The sequence below is a fragment of the Gopherus evgoodei genome, chromosome 18 (genome assembly GCF_007399415.2).
Source record: "Gopherus evgoodei ecotype Sinaloan lineage chromosome 18, rGopEvg1_v1.p, whole genome shotgun sequence".
NCBI lineage: Eukaryota > Metazoa > Chordata > Testudines > Testudinidae > Gopherus > Gopherus evgoodei.
The window spans coordinates 14,361,890-14,376,761 of record NC_044339.1 but is presented as its reverse complement, the minus strand read 5'-3'; the positions used below and the strand labels follow the sequence as shown (position 1 = coordinate 14,376,761).

At 47.5% G+C, this 14,872-nt stretch overlaps 1 protein-coding gene across 2 annotated transcripts in view; it reads right to left on the bottom strand.

Annotated features, from left to right (window-relative positions):
- The window catches only part of LOC115636797 (tyrosine-protein phosphatase non-receptor type 11-like), an 88,439-nt gene extending 73,567 nt beyond the window's left edge, over positions 1-14,872 (bottom strand). The window contains exon 1 of one of the 2 annotated variants that reach the window (XR_003997065.1): positions 14,810-14,869. The gene's annotated coding sequence lies outside the window, so the exon portion shown is untranslated. Of the gene's footprint in view, positions 1-14,809 lie in introns of both variants that reach the window. The other variant, XM_030537371.1, reaches the window with a different exon arrangement.

The window sequence follows — 14,872 nt, the reverse complement described above, 5'->3', positions numbered from 1 at the left end:
CGCTGTGCACCCACAGCCACCCGCTCCCACCCACCCAGGGTGCCAGCTGAGGGTTACACTCACATCCTTCCCTAAAGCCTTGAGCAGATGTGCCCACCCTTCCTCCCAAAGTCAGCAAGCAGTCACAGGTGCACGTATTCGTTTTTCCCAGGGCGGGGGGGGGGCATGGTGGCACACATGAAGAGCAGGCTGGGAACCGCACCCTGACCATCTCTTCCTGCGCAGGAAGCTTCGAAGCAGATGCTTGCTAAGAGATGGGCCCGTACCTGATGTATCAGGTCAGTTATAGCCACTAGCAGCTGGTGTTTCCCAGCCCCCACCCCCACCGCTGCTTCCAACCCAAAGAACCTGCAACAGGACAGATTATGTTCATTGCGCCTTGCTGCAGCAGGCTCGCCAGCACCAGCCACCCACCCCCCCCACGGGGAGCAGTGCCGTGATTCAGCCGGGCACACACACTTGCCAGGAGTTACCAGGAACAGCGGCTACACCAGGTGACCTCGCAATCCATTTACGAGGGTGTCTGCTGTTCCCAGCGCGAAGCAATAACAAAGACAGGGGCCAAGGAAGTTAATCTGTATCCCAAACATGCGAGGAAATTAATACAAAACAACTCCAAAGAAACAGACGCTTCTGCTGAACTTTGCTTTGCATTACACACCTGGGGCCCAAATGGAACAGATGGAGTTACCCAAGGGATGAGTTTAGATCCTCACCTCTAAAGCGATCAGTGCTCCAGACGCAGAATAACTGTCTGTTAAAGGAAAACCAGATTCCTGACTCCCCCCTCGCCCCACGATGTCAATGTTTAAGAGACCAGACAGCAAACAATGGAAAACATTTGGAAATCGCTCTAATGCTGCATGTCAAGAATCAGGCGAGAGAGGTAAAACACAGAGGGGGAGGGAGCTGCATATTTCTATTGTCCACTCATGTAAGGACAGTAATCGAACACAGTGCCCTTCCCAGCAAACAGTAGAGCAAAACGCCAAGCTCCAGCTGTTCTTGGTCATCCCCTAAATTCTGAAAGGGAAGTTTGGAGTGCACATTATCCATAGATGCAACCACTGGAAGGGTTGGGAGATATCCCACCACTGGGCAACACAGGATTAGTGCATCATCATTCTTCCTGACTCCCTTTTTAAATGGGGGTCACATCTTTTCATTGCCCTGGATAGGAAAGAAGAGACCAGCTCCTGCAGAGGAGGGGGAGCAAAAGGGGTACGGACTTTGGGAGATTTTCACCCCAGAATATCTATGGCAAGACTTGTGCACAATTTCCAGCTTACTTTCTGATTTTTAAACGGCAGAAGAAACTGACAATTTTCTGCCATTCCTACCCCCAAACAAGAAGGGAATTTTCCAAGAACGACCAAGAAGTCAGCAGCTGCCGCTAGTAAGGGTTCTCCTACACAACAGGCCTGTTCCTTGTTTCCAGCAAAGCCAGTGAGTTTTGCCAGCAGTTTTGATAGAAGCAGGATTATAGCCACAAGCCTTCCCCCAAAGCCCTCTTCATTTTAACGTTAGGCTTGCCGAAGCTTTCTATGGTTTCTCTCTCCCGTTGCAGGGGTCCTTGGACGGAGCAGGGACTAAGCTAATTTGCAGCAAGCTCCCAAGAGCCAGCAACAATGAAATAGTTTTGCTATTCCACCAGATTTCTCTGCTTTTCCACCCCATGAGAAGTGGGGCGAGGAAAGCAGGAGGAGACATTAAATCTCTCTCCCCTCCATATATGTCCCTCAGTCAGTGTGGTCAGATAAAGCGCAGGTCTTTGGAGAGCACCGTAGATAGCAGCAGTTTGAGCTGTCCGCAAACAACAAAAATGCATCTATACAGGAAGAGCCTAGTTCCTGATTTCCAGTTTGGTTTAATAAGAATTTCCTTCTTCCCTTCAGACTCATGCAGGAAGCCTGCAAACAGACCAGCTCCATAATCTGATTAGGTTCCACCCTACACACGTTTCCTGAAACACAAACGATTTGCGGGAGTTACTTTCCATTCCGACCCCTGCCCCCAAAAGGCAGCAAGTCGATTCCAACCAGGGGATCAGTCTTGGGTTCTAGAGAGCAACTGAAAGGAGAATGCAGTTACCAGAGTCATTCCTAGGAAGATTGCACCCTACTGGCACTTCCCCCCACACCCCTGGTAGGACAGGGACTGATTTTTGGACAGTAAGTACCTACTTAGACTGCCAGTCCCTCAGGGCAGGGATGGCGTCTGAGTTGGGACCAAGCGCAGTGCTTAATAATGTGCAGTGAGCCATTTAGAGAGGCTAAGACAGACAAAGGCAGAGCATGCACTTAGACACAAGCTGTATTTCAAGGGTAGCGATGCAGCCTGGGTGGTAAAGGTAAGAAAAGAAGAGCCATAGAGAATTTCATAGGTACTTCTATGACGACGTTCATCACTCCAGCACCCACATGACTCAGCACTTCCCTTGCTCACGTGGGCGTTATCTCCATTTCGCAGATGAAGCAATTGAGACAGAGGGGAAGTGACTTGCCCAGGTCACAGAGTGACTCAGTGGCAGAGCCGGAACCAGGAATAAGGTCTCCCAGCTCTCAGGCCGTGCCCTCCCTACCAGGCCACCCTGAACAAAAACAAAAAAGGAGGTTCCTGGTTCAGAAAGGACCTGGCCAGCACTAGCAAGGCCATGGCTCAGTGGGTGGAAGGAGGAGATCTTGAAGGTCTTGACTCTCACCGACCTCTCATCAGGGATGGACGAGCACCAGATGGATACAGAAGGCCAGCAGGATCCAGGCTCACCACATGCAGTGCATTAAAGGGATGAAGCTGAGGCCAATACACAGCGGTCACCAATGCTTAAAACAAGGGGAGAACTCAGCCCCCACCCCACCCCACCCCCTGCTTGGGAGATACCCACTGTGTGGGAACAGCAGCTAGATACTAGCTTTTTAACAGCAATCACTGTGCAGGAGAGGGCTTATCTCCTCCCCCCCACCCCCTCCAGTCTGCAGAGAGGTTACTACTGCAGACAGCTAGCAGATCCACTGCTTCAGCTCAAGCCACAGAGGCTCATGCTTTTAGCATGGAACATCTGGGTTCAAACCCTGCCAGTGATAAGCTGGGGCAGGTCATTAGACCTGCCATAAGACTGTTACAGCCCAAAGGATGGTTATCTTCCAGGGAAGCAGCAATACAGCCCTTGGAGGAGGGCAGCTAATACAGGCTCAGCAGCAGCTCTGTAATCAACCCCAACTGGGAGGGCAGCTGCTCAGCCTTTGCACACCAAGCCCCCTACCCATCCGAGTCTAGCTGCCAGCATGTTCTGTATTTGGGGCAGGGGGAGATTGAAAGTTTGTCCTCTGTTAGCAACGCTGTGGCTTTATTAGAACATAAAGGGACAAGTCACTTGGTTTTGCTAGGCTGGAAAAGACCCTCCTAGAGATTAGATTTGAATAATCGTACTGGAAGAGGGTGGGTCTGTTACTCACAGCTTGCAGAAAGAACTGGGGGGGTGAGGAAGGGAGGGAGGCTAAGTTCCTTTTCAGTGCACCGGCAGTTCTTCCAGCTAAACCGCTACTGCAGACGGCAAGGAATTCTCGTTGGCAATATGGGGGACAGATACAGCTGCATCGGGGGAAGCCACGATCTGGGGCAAGCACATGGTTTCTCTTGCTCTCAGCCCGTGACTGAAAATGCCGTCACTGCAACCAGCCTGACAGATGCAGGCACACGCTGGGTTGGCAACCAGCTGTAGAGAAGATGCCGAGTCAGCAGCCAAGAAGAGAGGTGAAGCTGCTGCTGAAATCGCTCTGATGTTCTCTAGCTGCTACAATACCAGAGACCAGACAAGCCGGAGCATCAGGGAGATCTAGTGACCCGCATAGCAAGGGACTCCTTGGGATTGGGACTGGGACTGACCCTAGATCTAAACCTAAGCAAGCACTGGTCAGGGAAGTGCTTGTGTGCAGAAAACAGGAAGAGGAGGGTTATTTGGAGGACATCCTAATCAGGCTCTTTCCATATAGCACCAAACTAAGCCATGGTCCTTGACTAGGAGCCGAGACACATCGCTGCCCTGGGACACACACAGCTGCCAAGCTAAAGGGATACGCCGTGACATTTTGATTTCAAGGAATGCTTCCCGAGTTCTATCTGTAATAGTGTTAACGAGTCTCTGGAGGAGGCAAAAACACCACAGGTTTTAATCTTCCCAGTCCAGTCCCCCTCTCTTCCCCAGCTGCCAAAGCAAGCAGCTACTGCAAATACTTATGGCTAATATTTACATTCAGTTCAGGAAATAAGTGTTCTCTTCGGTGAAACAGTGGGGCACTTGGACTACAGGATCCAAGCCCCTTGAGGGAGGGCAGGTTTTTGGCATGATGTTTCTTATTGCAACAAGAGGTCAGGGTTAAAAACCAAACAGGGAGATTGCAAATGCCTTGAATTGTCAGAGCCATTTTATAGCTTCAACAGTTCAGGTCCCTGGTAATGTCAGATCTTCAGCACGTCGTGTAGCGTGACCGTCCGCCTCGTTGAAGGCATATCTGTATGGAAAACACTCAGAAATGGGTCCAACGCTGATTTATTTTCTGAGCTACAGCAGTACCTACTTCACACTCAAACACTTGAAGACTTACCTACCAGTTACAGGTGAGCAAGGACCTTAAAACGGACCCTTGGCTGCAGAGTGAAAATGGACAAAGAGCTTTGGATAAACGAGGAAGCAGCACTGACTTTCACCTACAGCCTTTTCTCTAAACAGAGGCACAAGTTGCAGAGTCCAGGACAGATCTAGATTCTGAACACCCCAAAGCTCAGGATTGTTTGGATTGAGCGTTTCTGGTTCAGCCCATTATAAAATTGGAAGCACTTTGCAAACTTCAGGTCCATATTTTGCACTCTGTTCAAACTCTTACCTCCTATTTGAGTCCCTCTTTGCCCCCAGCCAAGTTCTGAACATTTTCTCCCTTCATTTTTCATCGCTGGATGTGCCGTGTTGGAAGATTTTCTGCCAAGATTTCCAGCCCGTTTCTTTTTAAGACCAAGAGATGTTACAAAGCTTTAAGTATTACAAACATTTAAACTTTGCCTTTGGCCCTTCACTAGTTGGGAAAGATGAAGCAAGGCAATCTGGAGAGTAGGGCCACCCAGTCACACACGGTTAACGTGGGGTAGCTATATGCGTATTCCAGGGTTAAGCCTTCTACACAGCACAAGACCTGTTCTCAACATGCTAATGCAGCAAATCAGCCAGGGCAGGTCGTCTGGAAGACTATATATTTTATATTACAGCAAAAATAGATTTGCTCGAATGCTGGATGGCAAACAATGTATAAAGAGAGAAATTGGGGGAGGGATTTTCAGAGACCCTTTGGGGACTTAACTTTGAAAATCCCAGCACAAGTCATTTTATTTAAAATACAGGAACCTTCAAGGTGGGTGGGTAACTGTTCTGACTACAGAGGTGCACTGCACATGAGCATCGATTTCTTCCAGGGGTTGTAATGGGAAAGTTGGGTCATTAATTCCCGAACTGCTGGCAGTTCTGCAGATACAATGGCTATTAAAGACTTCGCAGCTTAATGTTTATTCTACATTTTCATGTACTAAGACCAGTTTCGGGGTCAAACCCCAGCCCTAGTGAAGCAAATGGCAAAGTTCCCATTGACTTCAATTGGGCCAGAATTTCAGCCTTAAATTCACTGTAAACTCACTTCCAGATGCTCGCCAAGCTGCAAATCTAACTCACTCCTTCGAGAGTTAAATCTGCCGGCTCTGGAATAAAACGAACACAAAGACTGCTTTTTGTCACTGGGGCCTGCCTGGAAGAAGGGAGCCCAAAACCTAAAACCAAAAGTGAAGTAGCATCTATACAGGCTTCTTCAGCAGGGTTTCAAAAATGCGGTCACCTTGGCCGCACGCAGCCACCAGGGGCTTTTCTTGTGGCCACAGCGTCCTAGGCTGTGATGCAGAAGAGGGAGAAATTGCGGCCCCTCCTTGTTCCTGGATGCACCACCTTGGTGCTGGCTGCTGGAGCTGCCAGCAGGGGTTGGACCCTGCCTCCCTCTGGATACACCTGATGCACAATGCTGGAGATGGCGAGGGCCCTACCTTCCCAGGGGCAGTGGGGCTCAGGCTTTGGCCTTCAGCTCTGCGGTGGTGAGGCAGCAGGCTCTGGCCGCAGGGCTTCGGGCTCTAGCCGCACAGCTTTAGGCTTCACCCCCAGGCCATGGGGCTTCAGGATCTGGACACAGGGCTTCAGACTCCAGCCCCCAAGTATTTTAGTATCACCAGCAACAGCTGGTGGCCACACTGAGGCCACGAAAAAAATTGTCCTAAGAGCCCCTGGCTCAGGGTAGGTCTACACTACACACTAAGCCCAGGCTCTGACTCAGCTCCCCTTCCGTCCACACACACCAATCAGTCTGACTTGGGTCAGCAAGCACTCAGGACCTGGGAAGGCCGGAGCCCAAGTCCCGCTGCGACTTGGGTCCACGCTCTGTCATTCTGGCCGCAGCTCAAGCCAGACTTGAGTCTGGAGGTCTGTGTAGGGCACTACAGATATGCTAGCACAGCAGTGGGACCCAGGCCCAGCAACTGCAAAGCCAGGTGTCCAATGCTGCACACACTCAGGTGCGCCAACACCAAGTCCACAAGCCTGGATCTCACAGACCCAGGCTGACAATGCATTATAGACTTACCCTTCGAGGGTGGTAACATTAGTGAGCAGGAGGTGTTGTGTGGATTGTGAACAGTCACGGCCACTGTATATGCATACAGAACCCTCTAAAGGCTTGGTGTTAACAGCACACTTTCAGATGCGACATGCCCTTAAGAAGACAGGTTTACATTTACACACAAACAGAAAGAAAAGGAGGAAGCCCCCCTCCGCCCTTTATTGGGGACTGCGAAGAGAGAGACACAGAATAGTCAGGGACTGTGCGCCATTTGAGTCTGCAAGCACACGTGCTAATGGCAGTACGCTGTAGCCACCATATCAACCTGGTTGTGGTTACTCATCTCAAAAAGGGTAGAGCGGAACTGGAAAAGGTTCGGAGAAGGGCAACAAAGATCAAAGGTATGGAACAGCTTCCATACGAGGAGAGACTAAAAAAGATTAGGACTATTCAGCTTAGAAGAGAGATGACTATGGGGGGCTAGGACAGAGGTCTATAAAATCATAAATTGTGTGAAGAAAGTGAATAGGAAAGTGTTATTTACCCCCTTCGCATAACACAAGAGCTAGGGGGTACCTAATTAAATCAATAGGTAATAGGTTTAACCAAACATAAGGAAGTACTTAACACACCACAGACACAGTCAACCTGTGGAACTCATTGCCACAGGATGTTGTGAAAGCCAAAAGTATAATTGGGGTCAAAAATGAATTAAATAAGCCCATGGAGGATAGGTCCATCAATGGCTATTACCCAAGGTGGTCAGGGACGCAACTACATGCTTTAGGGATCCCTAAACCTCTGACTGCAAGAGGCTGGGACTGTATAATGGGATGGAACATCAAAATTGCCCTGCTCTGTTCATTCCTTCTGAAGGATCTGGCATGGACCACTCTTAGAAGACAGGGTACTAGGCTAGATGGACCACTGGTCTGACTCAGTAAGGCCATTCTTATGTTCTCTTTCCACACTGTTCATAAGACCCTTTGTTTTCAATTTAAACTGATTTTACCAAAAAATTGCAAGGTTTTACAAAAAAGTACTCTTTGGTATTTTCTGACTTTCACCCTACTTTTGTCTCAAATATATAAAAAACAACTTGTTTTCCTAATAAAAACAAAACATTGGATGAGATCTTTATTATGATAATACATTAGTCCGTGTGTATATGCAAGGCTGCTGTTGAAGTAAGGCTACGTATTAGTCTAGAAAACACACACAACAAACGGGGCACACACGCAAGCTCTGAACTGCGTGCGCATATGAACATACTGCTGAATCTCACGCCCGCCATGTACACACTTCAAGCTGTAGCAGATAACGATTTAAAGATCTGACACACTAAAATGGGAAGAAAATGAAAATCTATATCAGAATACGTTTCAGAACACAAGGAAGTATTCAAAAGTTTAAAAACAAAAACAGGAGAAAAGGACAAAGCTGAGCGTGCGCTGTAAATATTTATATGCTAAAAGTTTTAAATCTACAACAGTAAACTGTTTATTCAAATCCAAAGTTTTATTTGGGGATTAGAGATGTATTGTTTTCTTAAACTCACAGGTGGTGAGTTGTTTTCATTCTACAGCAAACCACACGGATAAACGGAATTCAAAGCATTAATCTACCAAATACTTTCCCTCATCTTTCCATCCATCAAAATAAACCCTGATATTTATGCAGAAAAATAACTACTAGTTTTCTGCACTGATTTTCACCTGTTTTTGCTGTGGTGGTAACAAACACTGATAAATTCCTTGGAGATTTTAATAAAATAAAAACTGAAAACAAAGGGTCATAACTATTCATGAGATGTCATGATGGCCAAAATGTACAACTTGGTTCAGAACAGAACTAGTTAAGTTCATGGAGAACAGATCCATTAGTGGCTTTTACCCAAGATGGTCAGGGATGAAATCACATGCTCAGGGCAACCCTAAGCCTGATTGTCAGAAGTCAGGAAGAGAAGACAGGGTGGATCACTCCTACTGCCCTGTTCTACACCCCACTGAAGCTCTGGCACCACCCGAGAAAGGATACTGGGCTAGATGGACCATTGGTCTGACCCAACACGGCTGTTCTTATATACAAGGACCTGGATTCTGAGCTCAAGTTAGTGTCACTCAACTGAAGACAACGGGGATTATGCCAGCTTAAGTAAATTTAGGGTCTGGCCCAATGGCATTTGCTACCAAATTGGTTTCTAGAGCTAGTGAGGAATTTTTAAAACTATTTTAACTGAAAAATGCTGCTTCATCAGAACTGTTTGAGAAACTGGGTTGGTTTTGACAAATCTCCCAACACAAAATGTTTTTAAAAAAGTTAGAAATTCCTGAAATTTCAACATTTTTGACCAGAAATGTTTTTTAAAGTATGCAAAAAACTTTGTTTTGCAATTTTAGCAAATTTAGGTTAAAAAACAAAAAAAGGCACAATTGAAATTAAATGGTTTGTTTGACACAATCTGGAGGAAAAAAAAAGATTTCTTGTTCTGGAAAATTTGAGATTGTTTTGTCCCAAATCTGGACAGTCATTTTTTCATTCATGCAAAAATTCTCCTGGGAGGGGAAGATCCTTTCCCACCCAACACCGCTTGTTTCCTCCACCCCTTCTTTTTTCCTAAACCCTGCAGTCCCAGGGAACTGACAAAAGTTAAAGCCTTGCTCTGCACATACGTGGGCCCTGCAGGAGCAACAGTACAAGTGCCATGTGTCTCCTTTCTAGGAACAGGGCACACAGGAGCTAGTAGCAGCCGGTCACGGCTGGGAGACAAGATTTATCCATTCAGATCTCTATATCCCAGCAAAAGACCTCTAATCTCACCAGAGTGGACTTAAGCACAAGGCTGGGGGGAGCTATTCTTAGATGCCTGACCTCTCCGCAAGCCAGCTGGGGTGTTTCAGCAGAACCCTGCTGCTTGCCCTCTCTAACCTTGCAGATTTGGGTGGTTTTCAGACAGTCAAAGCCTTGAGACCTGAACTGGAGCAGATGCTATTAATGGGTGAATGAAGGGGTGGGAAGGCTGCCTTTGAGAACCAATACAACAAAGCTTTGGTAGAAGACTAAAGTTAGGAGCCAGGGACAGCTTTGTGTTACAGATTTAAGACAATAAACCCATTTCCCTCTACTGCAGAGCTGTGAACACTTGTCAGTTTACACACACGCGCGCGCACACACACACAAACGCACACACTTATACAGCCCCCACTGCTCCTAGTATCCAAGTAACTTCAAGAAGCATAATGAGGCAGTGAGATTAGCATCAGGCACCTGTAGTTCTCTCGGGTGGGACGGGGTATTTAATTGTAATGTGATTTGATTAAATAGAAGTATGTGTGTGCAAAATGAGAAGGAACTTATCTTGACCTTATGCCTTCCTTTAAAGGAAGAGCAGTTTTAGCAAGTAGCATTATCTTCCCAAAACAGATACACACAAGCAGGAGGTGTGTCAAATGCCGACTACCAGCAAGGCCAGTTTCAAAGCTGAGTTCAACTCTGCTCCTCTATACCACCGCTCCTTCCCTCGCCACACACTTCATGGCAGATCATTTGTTCCGGTTTTGTGTATGGGGGCAGGGAATCACACAAATAAAGAGCTTAACTGTCCGGCTCACACTATTATCACAGTCCCATTCTGTGCATTGGGAAAGCAGGATTCAACCCTTTCTGAAAAAGGGTGTCAATTCTTTCTAAGAAGTCTGTCTAAAGTGATGCTTTCCTTTCCTCCCCTTTTTAAAAATAATTTGGACAGACAATACCAATGTTCATTTTGAAAGCATTTTTCAATCAATTTAATTTTTACATTTGTGCAGAATTCAGGGTTTTCTTTTAATTTTCAATTTAAATGTTCTCAGTTGTGCAAAATTATGGGGGGGAGGGGGCATGGATCAGACCATTATGTAATACCAGTAGCAGCACCGCGATTCAAAAGGAGTTACAGCTTTAACCATTAAAACACAAAATGTCACCGTCAAACGTCAATATAGCCCATGCAAATATTCTTATATCAAATTCTACCAAGTTCTCAAGCAGCATTTTTCGTACTTTGCCCAGCTGTTAATTTCCATCATTCTTTCCTCGGTTTGCGAGTGCTTACGCTGAAATCCATGTGGACTGACAAAAAAAAACACTCACCCTTCCAAGCCTAGTTACATATCTAAAGCTGTAAGCTCATCGAGGCAGAGAACTTGCTCTCTAGTTTGTACACTATGTGCCCTTTGATATCCCTGTATAACAGCCAATCGGGTACGATTTCCATCGGCTCATTTTAGGACTAGCCACACGTTGAAGCCCTCTTGTAAGCAGCAGCAATCTGATCTTTGAAGGAAAGTCCAGCATCAGTTCACAGCCTGCACCCTCTTTCCATCACCTAAAACCTGAAGCCCCATCCCCAACGCACAAGACAACTGATCCAGAGTTTGAAGTGGAAAGGGTCAAAATAGCCACCATATAACTGAGCACAGAACCGTCTTATTTCAGCAACATTACAAGCTGAAGGGCTGTTTGTGCTGATGCTCTGCACTGGCAGCTGAGCCCAACAGCAAATGCTTCCAAAGCGGCCTCAATTCATGTAATGAGGTAACCACCTTACATTGCCCCTAGGCTGAAAGCCGTAACGACGCACGCAACCAGTTTGTGACATCAGGCAGGGCCTACTTTGAAGCATTAAATACGCAGACAGTAAAACTAATATCAGGGAATCTGGTCTTGCCTTCCACTAAGACAGGAGATCTCTACCCCCCAGCCCCCAGGGTTTAAAGCCAAGTCTGTCTTACACACACACACGGGAGTGATGATCTACAGTTACACTCCTGTTCACAACTGCCTCCAGCTTTCAAAGCTGGCAAGCATCCCATTGTAATCTTCCGAGGCAGAGGGTAGATATAGCCACAGAGGTGGTACATGAAGCAGCAGATCAGTACCGCTCAGCCTGGGCAGGAACCACTGGAGTATCACTTGATGGATGAGAACCCCCCTTGCAGTAGCCTTTTACAGTGGGATAGGAAGACACTTCAGAGCCCAGCACTCACTTTCAAGCACTCCGCACTGCCATCCGTTAATAATGCAGCCAGTAACCCCATTCATTCCAGAGCACCCTTAGCACCCAGGCTGCCGTGCAAGTCTGAAATATGCACAAACAAGAGAGCAGGTGCATGGTGTGCGAGAACACTTTGCACAGCTATTGCCCTTTGCACCTATGCATCTCAATGTGTTTTTAGAGACATTCACGATACTACTTGCACTCTTGCTAAGCAGGTGTGACAGCCATGGTCTTGGAAGACACACTGGGGATTGAACTAAGGATGTCCAAAGCTAAACATGTAGGTCTTCACAGCCTGAACCAAAGAGCCAGACTCTGCAGCTGTGGCCTGAAACTGAACCATATCTCCAGATCAGGCACAGAGGAGGATGCAGGAATGGGGCCCCTAGTCTCTGTTTGCCAGAGGCTGGGAGTGGGCAACAGGGGATGGATTACTTGATGATCACCCGCTCTGTTCATTCCCTCTGGGGCACCTGGCACTGGCCACGGGCAGAAGACAGGATACAGGTTAGATGTAGCCTTGGTTTGACCCAGTAGGGCCATTCTTATGTTCATAATACATACCAAGCCAGTGGGTTACACTGGCTCTAGGACGAATTCTCATCTGGTATAAACCTTCACAGCTTCACTGAAGTTCCTCATCTGCTATGAGTCACGTCACTACACCGAAGTCAATAGTGCTGGGAGAGTTTACACTGGAGGAGGATCTGGCCCATTATTTCTATCTTACAGACAGAGAAGCTGAGGAACAGAGCTCAAGCTCAGAGCGCTGGGGCCGGAGCTGAGAATAGAACCCAAGCATCTAGACTCCCACTCCACTGCTGGTCAGCAGATGTGTGCTTCATAACCGAACAAGGCACCTACCAGTTTAGTGCCGTGCCTCTATTTTTTACTGCCCCATTATACTTTGGGTCAAACATTCATGTTGATTCTCCCTGCAGGAAAGAGTCTAAGGCAAACTTCAAACCTTTTGCTTTAAGAAAAAGAAATGTTAAGATCCCAAATTAGGAACAAATACTTAATACCCAGTAATATTTGGAGTGAAGTGAAAACAGATTCCTTCAATTACCACCCAAGTCCAGAGACATTAGTTATATCAGAGTAGTGTCTAAGAGCACCCTTTATTGCCAAGGATTCCACTGTGCTAAGGGCTGTACAAACAGCTCATCCTTGTCCTATAGCTAGACACAGCAGAGTTTAAAGTGTCAGTCATTTGTGGTGTTGCTTTCCACCACCATCTCAATCCTCCTAGCAGAGGAGACACCCTCCACTCCATTTTTAATATGAACAAAAGCTTTGAAAGTTACTTCTCCTGACAGACTCCAAGGGCAAAGCCACTGCAGGTGTTTTGGTTTCATAGGATCACAAGAGAAAGCAGCTTGCACAAAGAGAAATCCTTTGCCATGTCTGTTTACCCATTTTAGACCCACTGCTCAAGAAGCCAATTACTAGAAAGTTTCAAAGGTAGGTAAAGGTCACCTCCCCTCTTTAAAGCTCCTGCATAAATAAAGAACAACCCTTGGTTCACGCTAAGTCCCTGATGATGATGCTATCAGAACCTTGTGCCCGCGAAGAGCCCCAGTAAAGGAAATGGAGCTGCTCCACAGAACTACTGCAAGACAGAGGCTTAAGTCAGAAACAATTTTGCAACTGACTGATCATGACAGTGGAAGATTTAGGCCTGAAGAATTTAGGGAAGACATTCAGAGTCAGCCACCATCTCTCCCCCTCCCCTTTTGGGGAATAAGGAAAGCTTTGCAGAGTTTGAGTTAAGACTCTTTGTCACGAAAAACTGAAGCCAAACTGCTCATTTGTTAGAGGGAGCCCAGTTAATCCCACCTTCACCGGAAAGCCTTGTCAACTTTAACTATAGACGAAGTGGGTATTCACACACAAGAGCTCATGCTCCAATATGTCTGTTAGTCTATAAGGTGCCACAGGACTCTTTGCTGCTTTAACTATGGAGCAGTTCTGCAAGTTAAAAGCTTGATCTGAAACGACTACACGTGTTCATATTTACACACATTATATATGGAAATCAGAACTCAGTTTTAACCACATTAGGCTGCTACCCATGGCCAGTATAAGAGGTTTAAAACAAGTCCTATTGGTAAAGGACAGCAGACTTTGAAGAACAGTCACTTTCTGAAGGAAGGACGGACCAAGGGGCAGGAGGACTGGAGAGGTAGGTGACAGACGGATGATGCCCCATTTGCTTTGTTTTCAAAGACCACCTCTTCAACTGCATTTACCGTGCCAACGAGCAAACGATCTGCAGGAGAAATCAGAACTCCGCTACCAAGCTCCTCCTTTTTCCTGGCCGAAACAGCAACATCTTAAACACAGCTCTGGATCAGCTTTTTCCCCCCGGCTTCAAATGCCTGGTTTTAGAAACACAGGCAGGAAAGTCCTTTCCTGAGTTCCGCTATGTCCAATGTCACCTTAAATGCTACCTTGCACCTTCCGCTTCCTTTAACACACTATGGCCCAAGAACCTGCTTAGATTATTAAGCGTCCCTACAATGCAATATGCACCAGAGTCGGCTTTGAAAACAAACAAACAAAAAACCCACAAGGCCAGAACTTTCCAAGCCCTCAGGAGCCGCTCTCATGATTTCCTCTCTTACTTATTTGATACCTCGCTGCGGAAAGGTTTCAGTCTCTTTCTACCAACTCAGCAACTTCTTCTAAAAAAAGAAAAAAAAAAAGGAAACAAGGGCCCCGGCGATGGTACCAACACAACAAAAGGCAGGTCCTTAAAAGCAAGCCAGCAGCGCGCTGTTTTCCCCACGTGCGGAGGGGACCCGCGAACAAAGCCCGAGCCGTGCCCTCACGCCCAGGGCCGGGCGCTCTGCCAGCCCCTGCCCCGCCAGGGATGGGGCTCAGCTGGGGGCTTTGTCCAGGGCAGCTTTAAAGCAGCGGCTGCTGGAGCCGAGGGTGCGCACACACCTGCCCCGCCAGCGGCCCCGCGCTTGGGACAGACAGCCGGGCGCGAAGGGCTCGCAGAGCCGGGAGAGCTCGGGGGGGAGCCGGCTCCAGGGCCGGGGCACAGCAGCCCACAGCCGCAAGGAGGGAGGCGAGGGCCCGGCAGGAAGGATCCGAGGCGGCGGCTCCCGGGCTCCCTTACCTGCGGGAAGTCATGGCAGCGCCGGACCGGGAGAGCCGCGGCCACCGAGGTTCACGCTGCTCG